The following is a 21,823-nucleotide window of genomic DNA, read 5'->3' on the forward strand; positions in this document are numbered from 1 at the left end:
TTTGGGTCAGGGGCTGAGTCTGGTCCAAAGAGCAGTGATCTTAGAGTCTAAAGCATGGAAATCTACATAAGAAATTAACTAGCTAATATGTCTGAAGAGATGTTTAGAGATGGTGGGCACTCAGGGTTTAGGTACAGTCCAATAATGATAGTTTTTTGAGTTTTGATTTGCCATATGAAAAGAATGGTACTCAGAGATATGAAGGATTTTGCTCAAAGTTATATGAGGTTTGGTATTAGAACCAGACCACCTGACTTCCCAGTTCAGTGTTCATGCTATATTGTCACACAATTTCTACCTCTTTCAAGAAGATTTGATGAAACAGCATTCTAGATCATACAAGGAGGTAATGATAGATCTAAGAAAGAGACTTTTTATAGTGTTGGTGTTTGGGACTAAATGTGATGGAAAAAGAATTTCATCAATGTCATGAACAAAATAGTTACACTCCGACCAAAGGGAAGTGTTTTTAATCTGCTAATGGCTCTATGACTGGATTCTCACTGGAACTCAGGTATATCTTCAGGTCACCATTTTGTCCTTAACTCATTACTACCCAATCTGGGACCTTCACGGCCCATCCTTCATGAGCTCTACTGTTGTCTCAGCTGCAGAGGTTGTAGAGGTGAAGCTATCTTCCTCTGCCTTTGGCTGCAAAACTGTCAGGGGCTATGTCCACTAAAAGAGAGCTAGGATTGGATTGCCTCAAGAATAAGGATTCGTAATTTAACATACTCATCGCAGGCTTCATGGCCTTCCTTCTTTTAGTCTGTTTAAAATTTAGAGCTCAAGACCTGACTTTTTATCAGATCTGAGAGGGCATGTGCTATAAAAGAAAGGAGCTAAAGTCAGTTCTGCTACCTACTGTCTGGGTATCCTTTGGGATGTTATTTTGCACCTCTGAATCTTTACAATGGTATAATAATATCTAGAATATTGTGAGGATTAAACTAGATAATATATGTCCTCAACCTAGAAATATGTTTGATTTGTCTGTGTAATGCTGTATTTTTCCTTCTATCCTTGTAAAACATCAATTTGTGGAAATTAATTCTCTCACCCATTTTCAAATACAAAGTAAAGAAACAGTTTAAGTGTTCCCAAACCTCTCAGAATGGAAACATTTTCATTAGATTTGTTCTTCAGTAATGATACGTTGACTCAGTATTGTCCTGGTTATGTTGGTGGTTTTTTAGCTGACATCAGAGCTGAGCTAAGACCAGAGAATAATGGGAAGACAAGACCAAGCAGCTTAAATATATGAATAAAACTGGGATCACAGAGAAATAAGAGAAGACTCAGGGCTCAGGACCAAATACAACATTCCGTTACTCCTTTAGTAATTATTTATTGAGCACTTCCTATGAGCTAAACACTGGGTGGGCTTGGCACTGGAGCTATAGTCACAAACAAGTCATGGTTTGTGGTAGATTAGTTGTTAAATTGACCCCATTTTCCACTCTGCCCTATATCCACACTTTTTGAAATGGGACCTTGAAGCTGGTCCCTTCCTGAAGCAGAGAGTACTTTTCTACCTCTTGAATCTGATTTGGCCTTGGGACTTATTTAGGTCAACAGAATGCAGCAAAAGTGATGATATGCTAGTTAGTCCCAAAGTAGGTCTCAAGAGGCCATGAACCTATTCCCTGCACTCTTGGAATCCTATCTGGGTTTTCTGTGCTGAGGGATGAGAGAGCACACAGGGAGAAACAAAGGACCCCAGCCCATAGCCAGTGAACTTCCAGAGCAAAGCTGTTGATTGCAACTCCACAAAGGAGCCAAGCTGAGATCAGAAGAATTATCAGGTGGCTTGTAGAATCATAGACTGTTGTTGTTTTTTTTTTTAACGTTTATTTATTTTTGAGACAGAGAGAGACAGAGCATGAATGGGGGAGGGTCAGAGAGAGGGAGACACAGAATCTGAAACAGGCTCCGGGCTCTGAGCTGCCAGCACAGGGCCCCGATGTGGGGCTCGAACTCACGGACCGTGAGATCGTGACCTGAGCCGAAGTCGGCGCTCAACCGACTGAGCCACCCAGGCGCCTCCATAGACTGTTGTTTTAAGCTTCTATGTCTTGATATGGTTTATTATGCAGTAAGAGCAAACTGATCTAGAGTTCCTGACCTCAAGAAGCTTAGAATCCTATAGTTACAGAAGCCAAACTTAGGTTTGCAGGGAAAAAACACATTATAATACCTTAGAAGACAAAATAAAGCCATAGTACTTCCCTGAGTAATGTTCAAGGGACAGACTGTTAGGTGTGACCAAAACCGAGGAAGCATGTACAAGTTGAGTAAAGATTTACTCCTTTTTACAGGGACAGGCAAAGAAATGCACAACAGAAAGAAACATTAGAGTAATGTCACATTATTAAATGTCATTTAGTGTGCATTTGGTAATATTCTTTTAACCAGGTGATACTCATGAGCATGATTTCAGAACTGTGGCCCAGGTTTCTTGAGCCTAGAAGTTTCATGAAGTGGATCCTGCTCTCTCTAGTTTAAATTAGGTCTCAAGATCTAGAGACTTTCTTCATGAGCTTGCTTTAAGAGTTTTAAGTGTTTCAGCAAGTTATTTTTTTAAAGAAGATAAAACAGTTCAAATTAATCCATGAGGTAGCATATTTTGATCCTTATGATGGTTCAGCATAAACCCCAAGTTTATTCCAAATATGGCTCAATTTCCTAGTAATATGGCAGATACTGTGGCTTCCAATTCATGGAACTGGGTCAAGTAGACTTCCAGGAAGTATTATCCCAAACCTCTTGTGACACTACAGCCCCACTGTGATAAGCAAAATTCAGACAATAAGCAAGTAACTGATTGAGGCTTGAGAACCTCCTTTTATGGAGATTTTCATTTTTAATGTTTTTTGTTAAAGGAGTTGGCCAATATACCAAGTTCAAGGCTCAAATTTCTCTTTCACCTGAATAAGAAATTGCTTTACACTGTCTTCAAATATTATGAGTGCTACTGCTGCTATTACTACCACTATCACACACACACCGGCTCTTTAACACTATTAAATCCCTTGCACTGTGCTATATATATGCTATCTCATTTTCCTTATAAACTTTTGAGGATGATATAGTATTATTACTGCCATTTTGCAAATGAGGAAATTGAGGTCAAGAACCACTTAGGAAGCTGCTTAGAATTACATAGATAATGAGGGTGTAACCCTATATGTGAAGTCAGGATTCCTGAGTCCAAATCCAGTTTTCTTTCCACTGTTCTTCTGCCTTCTCTTACCATCCTTGTAAGGTAGAAGGAAGAATCATACATGTTTTAAAATATAATTTGAATATAATGTATTAAGTGCACCTGACAAGTGACTTTGAAGAGACCATCGAGGAAAGAGCAGAGATGGAGAAAGACAAAAGAAGGAGATACTGATAATGCAAAGAATAGGAAGATACCAAATATCCATTCATTCATTCACTCATTCAGTGTGTATTAAATGAACACTTATTATGCACCATGCACTCTTCTAGGCACTGAGAATACAGTGAGGACAAAAAGGACAGTGTCCCTGCTCTTGTGGAACTAAATTCTAAGTAGAAGATCCATACTATAAACAATTAAATGGGGTATTTAACAGCTGTGACAAATTATTTGGATATAATGAGTATGGTGATGTGATAGAGCCCAACTAAAGGGACTAACAGTTAATGGTCAGATGACTGCTTGGAGGAGGGGACACGTAAGCCCCCATACCAATGTTTCCTTCATAATAAGAACCACAATGGTAGCATTTGCTACCATCTTCTTCCTGATGTCCTCTCCACTCCTTTTTTGACTTCCTAGTTCCACACTTATTTGAATTTCCTTCTATTTCAGCCCCCTTAGCTGGTTTCTTTTCTTCCACCCCACTTCTAAATGATGAACTTCAGGAACACATCCAGAATGGAACTCTTTACTTCCGCCCTCAAAACTGTTCCTTCCCCCATGGTCTTCCAGTTTGGGGGAAATGGCAGGGGAGCCCACCCTCTCAAACCATCATTCTTGATACTCTCTCTCTTTCATATCCAATCTATCATCATGTCCAGCCGATTTCAACCACTCAGATGATCTCCATGCTCTCCTCTGCTCTGGACTCTCTAGATGACAGTGACGTATCTCTTTCCTGGACTTCTGGACAGTTTCCCAAAATGGTTCCCTGCTTCCCTTCTTGCCCTCCTCCATTCACTTAGCAGCCCTTTTAAAAGTATAAATGCCATCATATGACTCCTCTGTTTAAAGTCATTTAAATATTTTCCTTTGCAGTAGGAACAAAATCAACCTCCTCATGATGGTTTCAACGATCCTGTATCAACTAGCTCCTGCCTGTCCCTCCAACTGGATCTTCTGTTACTTTCTCCCTTGCTAATCATACTCGAGCCAGTTACCAAGCTTCCTTTCAAGGAAAAGTATGCACACATTCTTTCTTGTGCTCCTGCTCTTTATATGCCTGAGTGCTCTTTATCCTTCAGAAGGATGTTGTCTCCTTAGAGAAGCCTTACCTGAATGTTTTCTGTAATTAGGCCCCTCTTTTAGTTTGAATTTCAGCACTGTTTTCTCAGAGAATATCTTATGACCTCTGACTGACTTGTTCAATTCCTTGTATACTTCCTTGCTTCTCTATCAGTTACATAATTCATGAGAATGGACACCACAACTCTTATTCACTGGTTTCTCCCTAACATTGGCCCCAGTGTCTGGTACACAGGTGTGCCCCTAGCTGTATGTTGAATGAATGAAAGAATGAAATGCTTTCTGTATGTCAGCCATGATCTCAAGCACTTCGTATTATCTTTCTCAATCCTCTAAAATTTCAGTGAGGTAGCTACCGATATGACTCCCAGTTCGTAGATGAGGGAACAGAGTAAAGCAGCTTGAGTGACTTCTTCAATGACACATCGCTAGTAAGTAACAAAGATAAAACCTCAATCCTGGTCTTTTTAATTCCAGGGCTCAGAATCTTTACCATTTTATTGCTTTCACCGCCGGCCAACTTGGGAGGCATTTCTTTGCATTAGTTATACTTTCTTGACTTTGCTTTTCTCTTTAGATTCTGAAATTCTTGAAAGCTCTCTTCCTATATTATTCAAGATAATTGCCCCAAGCAGAATACATGCCAGTACATGTGGACGGTAGTAAAAGGTCTTGGAAATTTTTTTGCAAGTAACCAACTCAGAAGTTTACCCTTTTAATCTGAGCTTCTTTTTGAAGACCTCTCTTAGGAGCATGTGTTACTGAAGAGGACTGACCAAAAACACAGCACTGTATATGTTATTCTCTGAAAGTCTAGTAGATTCGAGTCATGGAAACAGGGCACTTTACTTACATTATTTATAATCCTCACTCCGACTTTAATGGGGTGGTTATTTTCATTTCCATTTCATAGTTGAGAAATCAGACTCAGAGAGGCTAAGTGATGTGTTTAAAGTTACATAGGTAGTACTAAAACTAGGTTTTACTCCCAGTTCTTGTCAAGATCCAAAGTTGGCATTCTTTCTAATATTGTTATGTATTTTCCCTTGCTTCTCTCTATCTGCCCAAGTTTTCTAAAAATTTAGAACTTAATAGTTATCTGTGTAAATGTTATACTAAAAATATATAGACTTTTTTTTACCTCATTTTTAAGCTGAAATATTTTGAAGGATATTTTATCCACATGCTTTTATTTTCTGTTTCTTTATGCCTAATTACAAATAGGCAAATTTTTCTGTAAAGGGCCAGATAGTAAATATTTCATGCTTTGTGGACCATATATTTCTGTCACAACAACTCGGTTCTGCTGCTGTGGTGTGAAAGCCTTCATAGATAATATTCAAACAAATAAGCCTTCTGTGTTCCAGTAGAATTTTATTGACACCAAAATTTCCATTTTATACATTATCATGTGTCATGTGTCAATCTTTGTTTTTTACCTAAATATTTAAAATTAAAATCATAAATACAATAATATATATGTAATAATAAATATTTAAAACTAAAAGTAAAAAGTAAAAGTTACCCTTAGCTTGTGGGTTGTACAAAAGTAGGCGTAGGCTCAATTTGGTCTGTGAATCCCAGTTTTTGATCCCTGAACCAGATCAATATTCTGTAGGTTCCAGGATGGTTTGGCTTTTCTTAATTTTTCTTAAAATTCTAAATTTCTTAAAATTCTTAAAACATTCTTGGATGTATTTTGAAATGTGTAACTCACCAATTAAGCAAATCTGAATTAAAGACACACGATTTCTCTTAAACACAAATACTATATTTGCTCTTCAGTCGCAAAAAGGGAAAAAGGCATTAGGGGAAAATATTTCAATGATTAAAATTCAATTATAGTACCATTTTCAATGCCACCTACTGCTTAGAGGAGTCAAATCAATGAATTCACACCATTTATATAAAGCCCTTCCTGCAGAGTCCTTTTACCTTTTTAATAACACCTTTGAATATGAAATAAATGTCAACAAAAGTGAGTGGAATACAGAGTGAGACAATTATGTAAAACAGAAATTGTCCACAATGAAATCAGGAGGCATTGGCAAAGTAAACTAGGTCTCACACGTTCTTCACTTTTTATTGCCAGCACGAATTTGGTACTTGAACCAAAGCCCTTTTCTCCAGATTTTTTAATCCACATAATGGTATACATTTGGCTTTAACGAGATAGGTATTTTAACTCTTGATGAGAAGGGCTGTCACTGAATGTAAGCCAAGTTCAGTCTGCCGCTGTCTGATGACCTAGAGCTTTAGCAGTGCTCAGGGTACTCTGCAGGAGCTGGTCGGTTTGGCAGGTGGGTGGAAAAGGACCTGGCTGGAAGGAGTGTCATGCCTGGGAAAGTGGAAGGGGTTGGGAGCTGCCTCTCTCAGTGCAAGAACTCCTTAAGTCTACATCTGAGCCTTAACAAGAGCACATTTTCTTCCGCATTTGTGCAAAACATGCCATGATTCAGCCCCTTGAGGCTTGAAGTGAAGACAGCGTGGTTTACCACACGGAAGGTCTTTCAACAAGGGGAACACCAAGAAACTGTGGGTAGGGAAGCTGCAGGGCCAAAACTCTGTCCTCCAGTAGCTCTGAGGGCAGTGGATATTCACAGACAGACAGAAAGAAGAAGAGAAAGACTGCAGGGTGAGCAGACTTCAGAGTGAGCCCGTGTTGGGACACTCGAGTCTTCCAGAAGTTATCAGGTAAGAATACAGAGGTACCCCCATTGTGTATGCAGGGAGGAAGAGTCAGGTACACTGAGTGGAAATACCTGATGGGACTTCATCTAATTCCATCGGCTGGAATGGAGCTTGCTGGGTTCAAAGCAGATGAGGAAGCCCAAAACAGGAATAGGTTTTGTGCTAGGTAGTAGAAAACTTTCAAATGAAAAAGACAAATGTTTTTCTAGAGGATTTACATTTAAGAAGACTGGAAATGGTTAGATTTGAGCTTTCTGCAATTCCATTTCTTCATTTTTGAAGTTGGACGATAATAGCAGTTAATTTTCAGAGTTTTAGGAAAATTAAATTACATCACCCCTATGACGAGCTAAGCATAATTCCTGGACTCCGAGAGGTTCAGTTAAAGCCAATTTTTCTTTTTACTATTTACTATTATTAACATTAGTAATGAGATTTTTGCCTCTATAGTTCAAACTGACTCTTGGAAGATAGCTAGACCTCCTGTCGAAACCTTGTCCACAGGCAGTTTGGAGACATTGGATCCAGGAAGAGTCTGTTGAAAAGAAAAAAATGTGGCTCAGGTGAATGTTGGATACTTGATTTAAAGGCAATTTTATGGAATCAGACATTCTCAACCCCAGGATTTTTGCTGGGCACATTATTTTCAGATTGTTTTGGTTCAGTATGAATGCTCATGATATTGCTTACCTCCCATGTCCCTTCAATTATTGCCTTTAAACTATTCAAGTGAGACCCAGGTAGAGAAGAGGATTTAGAAGAACCACAATTTTCCAAAGAGAGAAGTTGAACAAGGAAAAGCTAAGTAAAGTACGACATCCATAAAATGACTAGAATAAATTTCTAGGAGGCAGCCAGGCCAGCAGGCAGCTTTAAGAGCTGACAGAGTGCTATCACTTCCTCTTGGACACTATGAACATACCTGTTGCTTTTGGGTAATTGCCCAGAAACTAGCCTCCACGCATCACTTGTTGAGAATGTACATCTTCCTTTCTAATGATTTGTCTTCATTTCCAGTTATATTGGAAAGTTTATACCATTCTGGGAATTTAGTTTTAACTGTTCTCAAAATTATTTTTTTTTATTTTCACAATATGTTCATCATAGAAAACTTGGAAAACTGCACAAAAGCAAAAAAAAACCTTCCATAATCCCGACCTCAACAATGAAAACTGTTATCACTGTCTTGCATTTTCAATCTATTTTCCATATGAAACATTATTATTACATGTAATGTATCTTTCTTTACAAAGTGGTATCATGTGTACATATTTTCCTTTCCTTGGATGTTATTTTCCTTCTATAATATGTAATGAGCCACAAAATTTCCACACCATTTAATATTCTTCTACAGCATGATTTTTCATGGCTACATGAAATGCACCATAATTTATTAACCAGTTCCCTATTTTTTGACATTGAGGTTGTTCCAAATTTTTCACTCTAATGACTAATGCTTGGATGAATACTTCTATAAATAAACACTTACACACATCCTTGATTATTTCCTTATAATAAACTTCAGGAAGTAAATGTTTTGGAAGGAAGAGAATGTACACATTTAAGGTTTTATTTCAAAAATGTTTTATAGGAAGATTGGATCAATATACATTCACTTCAGCACCACATAAAAACATTTACTTCCTAACACCCTGGTTAACACTAGTAACTGTGTGTGTGTGTGTGTGTGTGTGTGTTTAATTATCCATTTGATAGGCAGTAAATGGCATTTTATTTTTATATGATTTTCATATTTACTTTGGTTACTGATAAAATAGGTTTTTTTTCATATGATTAACAGTCATTTGTATTTCTTCCTTTGTGTATTGCTAGTCTGGATCCTCTGATCATTTTCCTATTCTTTTATTAATTATTAATCTATGTGAGCTTTTATATTTTAAACTTATTAGCCACTGTTTATTATGTACTATACAATAAAATACATATATTTTATTTCCCCATAATACTCCATTTTAATTTTCCTTGTGGTTTTTAGCTATATAAAAGTTTTGAAATGTATATGGTAAATATATCATGCTCCTTTTGGACTTCCTTCTTTGCTTTTGATCTTTCAAAGCCTTTGGCTGGGGAGCCTGGATAGCTCAGTCAGTTGAGTGTTTAACTTCAGCTCAGGTCATGATCTACTGGGCCCTGTGTCTGGCTGTCTGCTGTCAGCAAAGAGCCCACTTTGGATCTTCTGTCTTCCCCTCTCTCTGCCCCTCCCCTCCTGGTTCTCTCTCTCTTTCTCTCTCTCTCTCTCAAAATAAATAAATAAACTTTAAAAAAAGTTAAAAAGCCTTTTGTCAACTTCTCAGAAGATAAATATCACTTATATTTTACCTATTATTTTATTAGGTAAATTTCCCCACTATTTGGCTCTTAAATCTATAATGTTATTTTATAACACTGGATTGCCTCTTATTTTTATATAAGTAGGTTGTGTTTGGGTCTACTCCATCTTCAATACCTTTCTTTTGTGTCTGTGTGCTGTCTGTCAATGCTGTGAGGATAGGCTAGTGTTGCACTATTTTCCATATTCCTGAATTGTCACAACTTTTCCTTATTTGTCAAATTGACTGGCTTCTTTCAAATCCCCTAAAGTTGCAATCTTGAAAGTGTAATCCTACATCATTTCTCCTGCATTTTTCTCTGTCTGGCAGAGTGTCTTGTGGAGTTGTTTTATTGATGCCTCTGTATCCATTCTGTGGAGTTATAGAGTTGGTGTGGATGCCAGTCGTCTTTGGGAGCATGAGTTTCCTGGAGCATCCCCTATCCATCCCCTTGACATGCATGTCTATAGGCTTCAGAGTATCCAATATTCTCATCCCTTTTTTAAGAGTTATGTCTGTAAGGCTTTTATCATAAGAAGATAATTTTGGAGGATGTTTAGGTCCAGATATCTACTGTAGTGAGAATTCTAAAAATGAACCGTCCCCAAGATTTTTGGCCTTAATCCCTGTGATTGTAAGTATGGTAAAGAAATCACACCCAGAATATGGTATGTTAATATGTCAAGAGGACTTTGAAGATATAATTAAGATCGATAATTAATTGACCTTAAGAAAGGGAGATTTTCCTAGATTATCTGGTTGGGCCTAATCTCATTCCCCGAAGCCCTTTAAAAGTGGAGAGTTTTCTCTGGCAAGCAGCAGAAGGAGAAGCAGAGATTAGAAGCATGAAGGACATTTGATGCACAATTGCTGACTTTGAAGTGGGAGGGGTCCCTGTGCAAAGGAAGGCAAAGAATCCTTTAGGAACTGAAAGTTACCTGCAACTGACTCTAGCAAGGGAATGTGACCTCAGCTTTACAACTGCAAGGAACGGAATTCTGCCAATCATCTAAATGAGCCTGGAAGTGGCTTCTTCCCCAGAGCCTCCTGTCAAGAACCCAGCTTGTCCGACACCTTAATTTTGGCCTTGTGAGACCCTATGCAGCGAACCAAGCCACACTGTGCTGTACCACACTGTGCTGACCTACAGAAACCGTGAGGAAATAGGTGGGTGTTGTTTTAAGCCACTGGATTTGTGATAATTTGTTTTTCTTAGTAATAGAAACTTCACACAATACCCACAGTAGGGCTCTTATTTCCACAAGGGCACCGATAACATATCACTGTGGGTGAAGGTGTGGACTATGGAGTCAGAGCCCATGTCTTCACCAAAGGAGAGCCACCTAGTCACTGCAGTACAGAGAGGTGACTCTGACCAATGTGACCAATGGCAGTCTTTCTTCAGATTTTTATTGCTTTAATCATCAGCCCTGCAATCTACACAAAGGGAGGCCATCTTCTGGAAATACAGACACTTTGCCACTTGGATGCAGTACTGACCTTTGAAGGCTAAAAGAGTTTGTACCACACACCACCAGTAGCTTGCTTGGCAATCCTGAGAAATGTCTTTGCCTGCATTTAGCACAGAGAGAATGTCCATGTGAATAAAACAGACTATGGCATTCCCTTGGAACTATGGCTTCAGAGAACAGACTTGAACTTTAGCTCCAGATGCTACCCTCTGAAATCCATCACAGCTTTCACACCCATGCCATGCTTCCCGCGTTGTTCCCAGCCAGTAACTGAGTGTAGTAGGAATAATCAGGCAGGTGCACCCTTGGGGGAGGGTGTTCTTTGACAGAAGACTACCTTAAGCTTGTCCCAGTGGCCTTATCCTGGCTTTCCTTAGAATTGCCCTGTTGTGTAAGACACTTCCGACCAACCTTCTTTCTTCCCCTTGCTCCTTGCTTGGAGTCAGACCTACACTGCTGTCCGAAAGTTCTTCTGGCCTCTCCTGATCTCTCTCCATTTTCTCTCCCACTAATCACTCTCCCCATTTTCTTTCCACTAATAACTTTCTCTCATATGAAGTCCTGTCTCAATATCTCTTTGTTTCTTGGAGGACTCAGACTAACATACAAGGTAGGAGTGCAAAAACCCTTTGGGAATGAGCTCTAGCTTCCTTTGACCCACCAAGGATCACACAGGTCACACAGACACAAAGCAGCTTTTAGGTCTGGGTAGAGAGGCCCCAGCCATGAACTCCAAGCTTTACAGGGCTCTGAAGAACATAAACACTGACAATATAGTGGCTGGATCTTCATTTGTGCCTTTTTTCCAGGCTCCACAAATGTCACAGGCAGCCTGTACAGGTATGTGATAAGTCTGACCCATCTCATACCCAATTATACATTCCCATCATATAAAAAGAAAGTAAAAAACCATTATTTTGGTAGCTATGTGTAGTTGGGCTCTAGAAACTTCATTTGTTGGTTTCCTCCAAGAACACTCCAGCTTGGGGGTTAGCCTTTGATTTCTGGGTATCAGAGAAAGTCTGGGAAGCCAAATTAACTTAATGAGATTAATTAGTGTCTGTCAGACTTCCTTAACTAAGCAGAGAATAGTTGCTTAAGCTGACCATGGGGTAATGCTTTCCAGAGGGTATTACTGTATAGTTTGTGACATTGTAGATTTGTAGCATCTGAGATACTCAGCCAGTTCTCGTTCTGGTAATGAAGGATACAGTTAGGAGACCATATTGATTTTTCTTATGAAGGACATACCACAGCCTCACAGAACCTTTGCGCTAAAATAGAGATCATTTTACACTTGTGGAAACAGAGGCTCAGAGAGGCTAATTGATGTGGGATAAGTCACACAGCTGCTTCCTGATATAGCAGGGACTGAAGGCCACTGTCCATCAGATAATGGTTCACTGAGTATTCTCCCACGCTTTGGGTTGAAGACATATTTGGTTAGAGACAACACGAACAAATGAGCTGTAGGTCAGAGGCGATGTGGAAGGGAGTGTTATTTAGAGTCTGGTGTCACTTTCCACGCAATTACTTCAGCTCTGTCACTTGGGTCGCCCATAAAACCATCCGCTGATTTACTCTGGGCTCCTGGCTCTGTCTCATAAAGGCATCTTTGTAATTCTCACCAGAGATCATCCTCTGGGATGACAAATAACATCGATCATTAAAAATGACATCCGTAATTTTGCAGCCAGGGAAGACGATCTTTTAAAGCTGTCAGTGAAACAAAAGGGATTTTAGGAGATGCTGATGCAATCTCTTTAACATCTTTGGATGTTAAAGCATGAAGATGAACTGTCCGTTATGGAATTGGAGGATTTATCGTGCACTAAGGCATGCCCTACACCCGCCCTGCTGTCAGTGGAGGTGAGGTTTGAGGTAAGCAAGGTTCCCTGCGGCTCAATCATTAACTTGCTGAATGGCCTAGGAGTCAAAGGAGTTAATGGGCTTCATCCAGAGCTGGAGGATTGGAGGCAGGCAGGAAGACGCAGGGAAAACTCACTGTTGAGGAAGAGGATGTGAGGCGCAAAGACACACTGAGAGGCAAGGGAGACCCAGACACTCTAGAGAACCGCCATTTAAGCAATCAAATGAAACTTGCACCACAGAACCTCAATTTTACAGAAGCTGAAGTCCTCTTAACGAATAGTATTGTCTCCCTGTCCTCTTCATTAAATTTTCCGGTACATCAAAATTGCTGAATCGTCAGCCATGTCAATCAATATAGTTCTGTCAAATAAAAATAAAAGGAGAGAAAAGAAAAGAAATTAGATGTCCATTTTCCAAAAAAGGGAGAGGGAAGAAAAGAGGAGTGAGCCTGGGCCTCATGCCCTTTTCTCACCAGAGGCAAGGAGCTAATTAGTCTAAATAAGCAGAAGCTCAGAGCACCAAGACTAATGAACAGAATTGTTCTCTCCAAGTGGAAAGTAGGAATCTGGCGAACAGCTGCCAGTGCAGAAGGGCTAGAGCTGAGGGGTGAGGTGGCCTCTCCCAGGAGGGGTGATGGTGCATCTGAGGGAGAGGTCTTCACTTGGATTCCACATAGCTGAGTGAACATTCTAGGTGGCTAGGACAGCAATGTGGTCTAGAGACTCAGTGTGGTCTTTATACTCCATCCACAGCACTTTTGCTTCTCTGTGCCTGTTCCAAATATGCTACTTTATTTATCCCACTGGTTGTGTTTTAGAGGAAACTTTCACTGCAGCAATTATTGCACAGGGGTCTACCTAGCTAATGATCTATATTGTTAGTGACACTTGGTTTCTTTAAAGCTTTCACGATTTTGTTACCTGACATGATGTATTCTCAGTCTGCAGTGAACTGTGGGCTTGCTTGCTGCTGACCCCCTGCCGTCCCCAGGATTCCCAGGCTGGGGGGCAGGGAGGTGTGCAGTCAGCATGTCTGACTCTGGGGTGGAAGTCAGTACAAGAGGGTGGAATAATTTTCCTATGCCACTGCCTGCTGACTTGGCATTTAGTGTAAATACCTCCTGCTTCCAAGATATCTCTTCCATAATTACCAAGCATGATTCTATTTTCAGTGCAATAGCTGAGAGGGTGTAATTGGAAGACTCAGAGGCAGATTATTTTCTTTCTTTAAGGGGATTTTTGCTATCATCCTATAATCTTTTCCTCCCACTCACTTGTACCAGGTACTTCTCATGCCAAATAAGAACATGTACTGGCTCTGAGATTCTTTCTGCTCATCGGTTATTTTGCTTAAAACCTGCAAAAGTGGTGAATCACCGATTGACCAAGAGGGTGTTAACATTCCCCTCAGCTTTACTAAACTTCAGACAGGTAGCTTCCTGACTATATAGGCCACCTGACCACTGTTTTCTTAGAGCATTTACTTTCAAAAACTTGCAATGATAAATTCTTTCTCTGCCCCTTCGAGATGTAAATCTTCTACAACCCAGGGATATCTTTCTTGGGGTAGGAGGTGTCTGGGAGTCAGCCCTTTGAAATGTAATCAAGACACACCTGTCCCTGTTTCCCAGTCTTTGCTGGAAGGTAAGAACTTAACCTTGATCAGCGACAATTGGCAAACACTGATGGATGATCACATTGAACATCCTCCCCTCTCTAGTACCTTCCCACTATCTCACTGTAGTACTTAAAAGTTTTCCTGACTTTTGTTTTAACAGATTTGAGTCCAGTCTTTCCCCTTTTGAATTAATCCTGACCTCTACTGAAATATCCTTGAATACTCTTCCTTGCCTATTTAAGTTGGACTTTAGCTGAATTCTGTACTGAAATATCTGTCTCCTACTGCAGTAGCTTGAATAAAATCTGTCTTGCCATTTTAACATGTATCGAATACAATTTCTCTTTAACATGATGCACCTGGAATGTCACATTTTCTTTCTGCACAACGGCACAGCTTAGATATTATTTGTTCATTTATGGAGCTAGCCCTTGGCTAAATCACCCAACTGCCATGAGTTAGGGACATTTATTTCTGATTTAAAAAAATTATTTCCTCAAAAAATACCTCCTGAATTTTGCAATGGTGAGCAAAAATTAATATGATTTCTGTTCTCTTAGGATTTATTGAATGAGTGGGAAACAAAGATTAATTGAAGAATCACATAATTAAATATTAAGTTGCAAATGTGAAAAGAGAAAAGTGCTCTGAAGAGAAAGTAGAGGTGTGGAGGTTTCCTTTGAGAATTTTGAGAAGGAAATTTGAGAAGGAAAGCCAGTGAGGCTGGAGTAAAGACTCTGTGTCCATGTCAATGATGATTGATATTATCTGGTCTTGTCAGTGATCAAATGTACACCCTCCCCAACAGCTTCCTTCCCACTGATGTGTGTGGTTCCTTGGGGACTCTCTCCAGGCCCTGCCTCTCCTCTATTTGATCAGTTCTTGACCCAATGCTTTAGAGTCAGCTCTTGTTCTCCACTCATCTCTAATGATATAACATTTTTCAGCCCTGATGTTTTGATTTTTTAGATGATGTGCTGGTTACTCTCCATTTGACCTCTCATTCTTCCTACCTCTATTCTATTTTCTATCCTTTGTCACCCTGTTCTGGATCCCAAGCTAATTTTCCAAGTCTGCGTCACCTAGGCTTCTTTACTGTTGGCTCATGGAGTTTAGCCAAGGGGAGGCACAGGATGGAAGTAGACAAGCAAGAGGAGAGAGAGGTCAGGGTCAGTGTTTGCTTTGGGCCAAGTTTCTAGAAGTAACTATATCATTTCATCAGTACAGTTCATATACTATAGGGGAGGGTCCAGTTCCAGTGAGCTTCCAAAGCATTGTTTCTTCTTTTTTGCTCCTTTGTATCTTAGTCAGTAATGTCTTCTAGCTATTCATAGCCTCTGAGTGCCTCAACATCCTTTGGTTTTTAGTGGTGCCGTAATGTCTATGAATATTCCTTTCATTACAGTTTCTCATGCCATCTGAGTTGGATTTTTTTTTTCCTTCTGGGATCTTGACTGATATAAATGATCTCACTAAAGCTGTCTCTATTTATAATGGTAACCTAGTTCTCTCTTGCTCCACGTATAAGCTGATAATCAGTCCTGATCATTCATATACCTGTCCCTCGGCCTTGGGCATCCCAACCTAGGTTTCATCCCCAAACGTTACCTCAACCAGAAGGGGAGATTGGGTAGTTTCATGATGTTCTCTAATATGGTGAGGCAACTCTGAAGAATTTGTTCTAGAAGAGATTGCTCCTAACATCTTCATGCTCCTCTTACAATGCCTAAATCCATTTTTTTTTCTGGGCCCAGGAATATTCCCAGCTGTCCTAAGAGAGAGTTTCAGTGTTGTCTTGAGGTAAGTTTGCTGACCACTTTATTTGTGGTTCCTTAGTGTTGGTGTCTCTCATGCTTAGACATATTTTTTGCTTCTGTTCACTCCTCAACAATGGGCCATCAAATGAAGGCTAGTAGTATACTTTATAGGATGAAAAAGTACCAAAACCACAACTCTGGTTTCCATGACTTGGGGACATGTGCTTCGTCCCAAATCCTAAAACTCTTATTGACTTGAAAATTGAATAATCCAGTTAGGTTCCAAAATTCAGTTTTGTTTTTCAGGGCAATGCCTCAGTTTTAGATTTACTTATTAATTTTTTATTTCCCTCTTGCCTGCAAACAAAAAACTTACTATCTTCAGTTCCATTCCTAAAGAGTCTTCAGCTAGGTATCAAACTAGAAACGTTGTGCTAGATCAATTCAGATGAAGTTGTTGAGAGCTATTGTTCTCGACACTTGGATGCAACAGATGGGACACTTTTGTATGTAACAGATGGGGGAAAATGCCCTAGTTTCTAATGTGTAAAATTTTTGGCATTGAAACAGGCTAGTAGAAGTAATAACAGAAAGGAAGGAGTAAGAGTTGATATAAGAGTTGATATAAGAGTTTCTTGGTAAAGCAGATGAAATGCCTACTCTACCTATTTGGAAAAATACTTTCAGTTACAGAGTCAGAGGGAGACTAGGATGTTTCAGCTTTGCCCTAGATTCTTTGTTCTCAGGAATCCTCCACTTCAGAATCCCAGCTAAAACATAATAATAATTTTTTTTAAGTAGTAGAAATTTTACATAGAATACTGACTTCCTATTTTTGTCAGTTGTGACGGTGCTGATATAATTTGAAATTTAATATTTGATAATACAAAAATATATGTAATAAATCAATTATATATATTTTCGTCCATAAACCTATCACTCTCCCCAAGGACGCGAACATTACTAACATTTTGTAACTTTCCCTGTGCTTTTCTCTCATCCTAGTGCTGCTTTTCCACCATAAGTAACCACATGTCCTCTATAGCCTACAGCTTTGTCCCTGGATCCAGCCATTCTCAAATTCCTTCATCTTTAATACTCCCATCCTGTCCTGTATGTCTTCTCTTCCTAATGCAAATAGAGGTGACACAGATAAAAATGACACAGATATAGGATAATGAAAATAGAGGTGACCATTTTTATGGAATTGCAATAAAGGTATCTAGTTTCTGTTAAGAGTATCCTTTATCTGCCAATCTAATCAATCCTTTTTTTTTAAAAAATTGTTTATGTTGATTTTTGAGAGAAGAGAGAGAGAGAGAGACAGAGAGAGAGAGCAACCAGGGGAGGGGCAGAGAGAGAGAGAGGGAGAGAGAGAGACACTGAATCTGAAGCAGGCTCCAAGCTCTGAGCTATCAGCACAGAGCCAGACAGGGGCTCAACGTGGTGATCGAACTCACAAACTTCAAGATCATGACCTGAGCTGAAACTGGACACTTAACCAACTGAGCCACCCAGGCACCTCTTTAATTAATCATTCTTAATGTAACATCTGAAAAAAAGTCCTTTCTTTGCATTGTTTGAGAAGGTTTTTGTCATTCAGTGTCATTTCATTTCCTTGGGTGTAGCCTTGCTGCTTCTATGATAAATTGTGCATGACTGAACTCACTCAAAACTATTAGCTGTTAGTGTTTGCTTGTCACAGGGAACAGAGGTCAAAGAAAAAGTAACATTAAAATATGTCCTGAATCAAATATCGTATATAACTTTTAGCTAAGATATTTTCAAGAAATTAAAAACAAATCAAGTTTATAAGTCCAGGTGGTTATAGGATGAAGGCATAATCAGTCTAATTATTTTATACAATAGGATTTATCTGGATTTGAGGATAAGAGGAGAAATGAAGAAGGTATCTGACTGAATTATTAATCCAAGTGACTCTTTGAAATGCAATAGAGTTACCCACTCCATATTGTCTGTCTCTGTAATTTCAAAGAAAAAAAAAGAGGAAAAGAGCACACCACTAAGCTTAAAACACAGGAGAATTAATGATGGAACAATAGACTCCTACAATGACTTATTACCAATTTACTCTTCACCCATTAATGTCCTTGAATAAAATTAAGAATAAAAAAAGTTTAGGAGGAAAGGTTTATCTGCAGAGAACTATATATGGCTCTGGTGAGTTTCCAAGGTATGTGGCCAGATGGAATAAGTTTTTTTAGTGTCTGTTTTTCATAGCTTACCATTTAAATGGTCCGTGTGTATGTCTGTATTATATGTGTGTGTGTATATATATATATATATATATGATGGATTTATTAGCTTATCAGCAAAGGGACATAGTAAACAACGAACTGAGGAGGCTATATATTCTGATTCCACAAATGAGTTGATTCAGTGAATGAGTAAGCACAGGCATCCCCTCCCCCCTTCTCATGCACATGTACACTTATCCATATGCACACTCCATTCCATTTTCATGCCTCAAAAATGAGGACAATGCTTGCCTGACTCCTGAGGATTGTATCAGGGTTAAATAAATAATTGAGTGATTGGAGAAGAAGGGCTATGAAAGTATGAGAGTGTGAAATTAGACTGTAAAGCAATACATGCCTGTGAAGGCAAGAGGCAGATTTAAGTGCTGAGTGAAATACTGCCACACAAACTGGAACCTATTAGTTCATAAAATGCTCTTGAAATTCCAGGAGAACCCAAGGGTCTAAGGGACGTGATCTGAGACTCCCTTTCCCAGTGAAACTATCTATGTTTCAAGAAGCAGCACTAATATTTATAAAGAGAGATTGCTTTGTTCTTGAGGAGACGGAATTTCAGGGGATGATGAAGTTCTTTTTGTGGGTGCAGACTTGCCAGGAAAATCAGAAGCAGCTATAACTGCTTAGCGCATGGCAGAGAAAAAAGAGAAATCCAATGTAATCAAGGGTATCCTGTGGCCTAAGAGATGCAGAGCTAACAGGCTAGTACTGAGAGACCCTCAAGAGTTTTCCGGCCAGTGGGTAGCTTTTACACATATTTGCAGTGTGAGAGGCCATGCCCTGGAATGTGATTCTCTGCAGATAATGCTCTTCTTGCCACATAAACCCATCCCAAATTGGCTCAGCAACCCTCTGCAGACCCTGGAAATAGGGAACATGTTTACCCAACCTACACTGATGGATGCTCCAGAGTTTTGAGAACCCTTAGACCATGGCGCAGTCCATGGGTATGGCCCTGGGATGGAGAGGGATGTCACGGTTACCCAGGACCCCACCATGCTGTGCCTGCTGCTTCTCTTTGCTGTTCTCCAGAGGGAAAAAGTATGAGGTGATCTATTTTAAACTTGTCAAACATATGCCCTTCCTGACATGGAAGGGAAACAATACACATTTCTTTAGTGGGGGAAATGTCGAGGTTTTCCTGAACTCAATTAAATCCGTTTACAAGCTGCTTTGATTTTGTCAGTTTTGAAAATGGTGATAAAGTTTTGCTGCGTATTTCATGCTTGATCTTAATCAATACAACTTGATACATGCTTTTGCTCCTATGCATCAGAAAATAAGACAGGAAATCATTGCAAAGTTTTCCATGGCTACTTTGTGTTGAAAAATCTATTCTTTTGCCTCTGTGGGAAGGAAGAGTGGAGCTTGCAGGGAGAGTGCAATGACTCTAGAATCACTTCCCACTATAAACAAGCAACAAAGATCATGTGTCTTTCGCAAGTAGTTTTTTGAGAAACAAAATCCCCTTCTGAGGAAGTGAAGTTATAACAAAAACTGGGAACAACAATAGAACATTTATTTGTTGGGATAACAGTGCTGGGCACAGCAGTCTACCTCCACACTGTGGGATTAATTCTAGCTTTTGTTTATAGTTTGAAACTTCTTTTAAGTTTATTTATTTATTTTGACAGAGAGAGCACTTGAGGGCTGGGGTGCTTCAGAGAAAGAGGGAGAGAGAGAATCCCAGGCAGGCTCGGTGATGTCCCATGACTGTGAGATCACCACCTGAGCTGATAACAAGTGTCGGTCGTTCAACCACCTGAGCCACCCAGGTGCCCCTACAGTTTAAAATTCTTAATAGAGCCTTCTTTACCTCAGGAAACTCTTTGAGGCATCAAGGAGGCCTACAAATGATTATCTATAGAATTATTCTACATAGCAATTCCTGCATCATGAGAGCACCCCAGATTCACAACAGGATAATAGCCAATTTCCCCCTTTCTTCTGTAAGATGACATCAGAACTCTACTTTCCTCCTATCTTTCTACTAAAAAAAAAATGACAAAAGCATAAAGCATGTTTCAAAAGTCCAAGTGGTAGTTTTGCTTGGAAGGTTCTAAAACCAGAGCACTTCCATTACTTCCTGACTGCATGCCCTGCTAGTTGTGAGACTCTGGCAAAGTCACCTCAGACTCACCCTTCCCTTGCTCCATTTATATTTTCACAGGACCAGGGCCCGAGTGGGATGCCAATGCTGCTGAGCCTCTTAAATCTTCACAATGGCTCAAACCAGTCACTAGATCTTCAGTAGCCACGATTCCCATTCTTAAGGTATTGAGCAACTCCCTATAGGTCTTTCTACTCAGAGAAATCACCAGTAAGTTCTCTCCAGAGAATTAGGCCCTTTTTCTGCAAGCATCCACAACAAAGAAATCTTTTCATTGGCCTACAGCAAACATTAAATTCTTTGCTTCAAGGGGAGCTGAAGTATAGAAAATCTGAGTTTATTACAATCAAATTATGATGGTCCCCTAACATATCCTCTAGATGAGCATTTGCTAATAGGTTTTATGTACCAGAACTTACAGTGCGTTTTTTCTTACGAGTATAAACTCGCTATCTTCTCCTCCCAGCAGCCATGTAACCATGATATTAATAACAATGACAATAGCTAAACTTTAGTAGACACTTATAATACTCGAGGACCTCTATAATTAACATAAATAATTATAATTAATCCTCTCAACAGTCCTATGAGGAAGATACTATCACTTCAGTTACATGGGCAAAGAAACTAAAAATCAGAGAAGTAAATTCTCCACACAGAGCTTTTCACCACCAGGCAGTTTTGTCTCATCAAAGTCTTCCAGCTTCCCGAAGTAAGAGTCTGAGATTCTTTTCTGTAAACTAATCCCACCTGAAGGGCAAGTTTCAGTGATAGGTAGATGCCACTCCTCCATCAACCTGCCAAGGAGTTACAGTAGGTACCATTGTTCCCATTTTATAGAGGGCAAATAGAATTGTGTAAAAAGATGAGTCTTATGCTTAGATATTTTCCCTAGGCCCTCAAAAGGATTAGGATTCCATTTATAGAAAGATAGAGTAAAAACTCGGATTCAGCTTTAAATTGGGAAACACCAAATAAGGCTGCAACTACTTTTTCCAAAAATGAAAAAAACCTGGCAACCACAAAATTAAATTGGTCAGGTCCCAGAAATAGCACCTTGGATATGAGTGTGGCTAGCCATGAAGGCTCATAAATTAAATGGAAGATGTCCAGGTACCGCCCCCTCCATACACACACACACACACACACACACACAATTTATTTCTAGTAGCTGTAGTGGGAATGCATTACAACTGCTATCCCTGGGGCTCCTGGGTGGCTCAG

The sequence above is a fragment of the Panthera uncia genome (assembly GCF_023721935.1).
Source record: "Panthera uncia isolate 11264 chromosome A3 unlocalized genomic scaffold, Puncia_PCG_1.0 HiC_scaffold_11, whole genome shotgun sequence".
Lineage (NCBI taxonomy): Eukaryota > Metazoa > Chordata > Mammalia > Carnivora > Felidae > Panthera > Panthera uncia.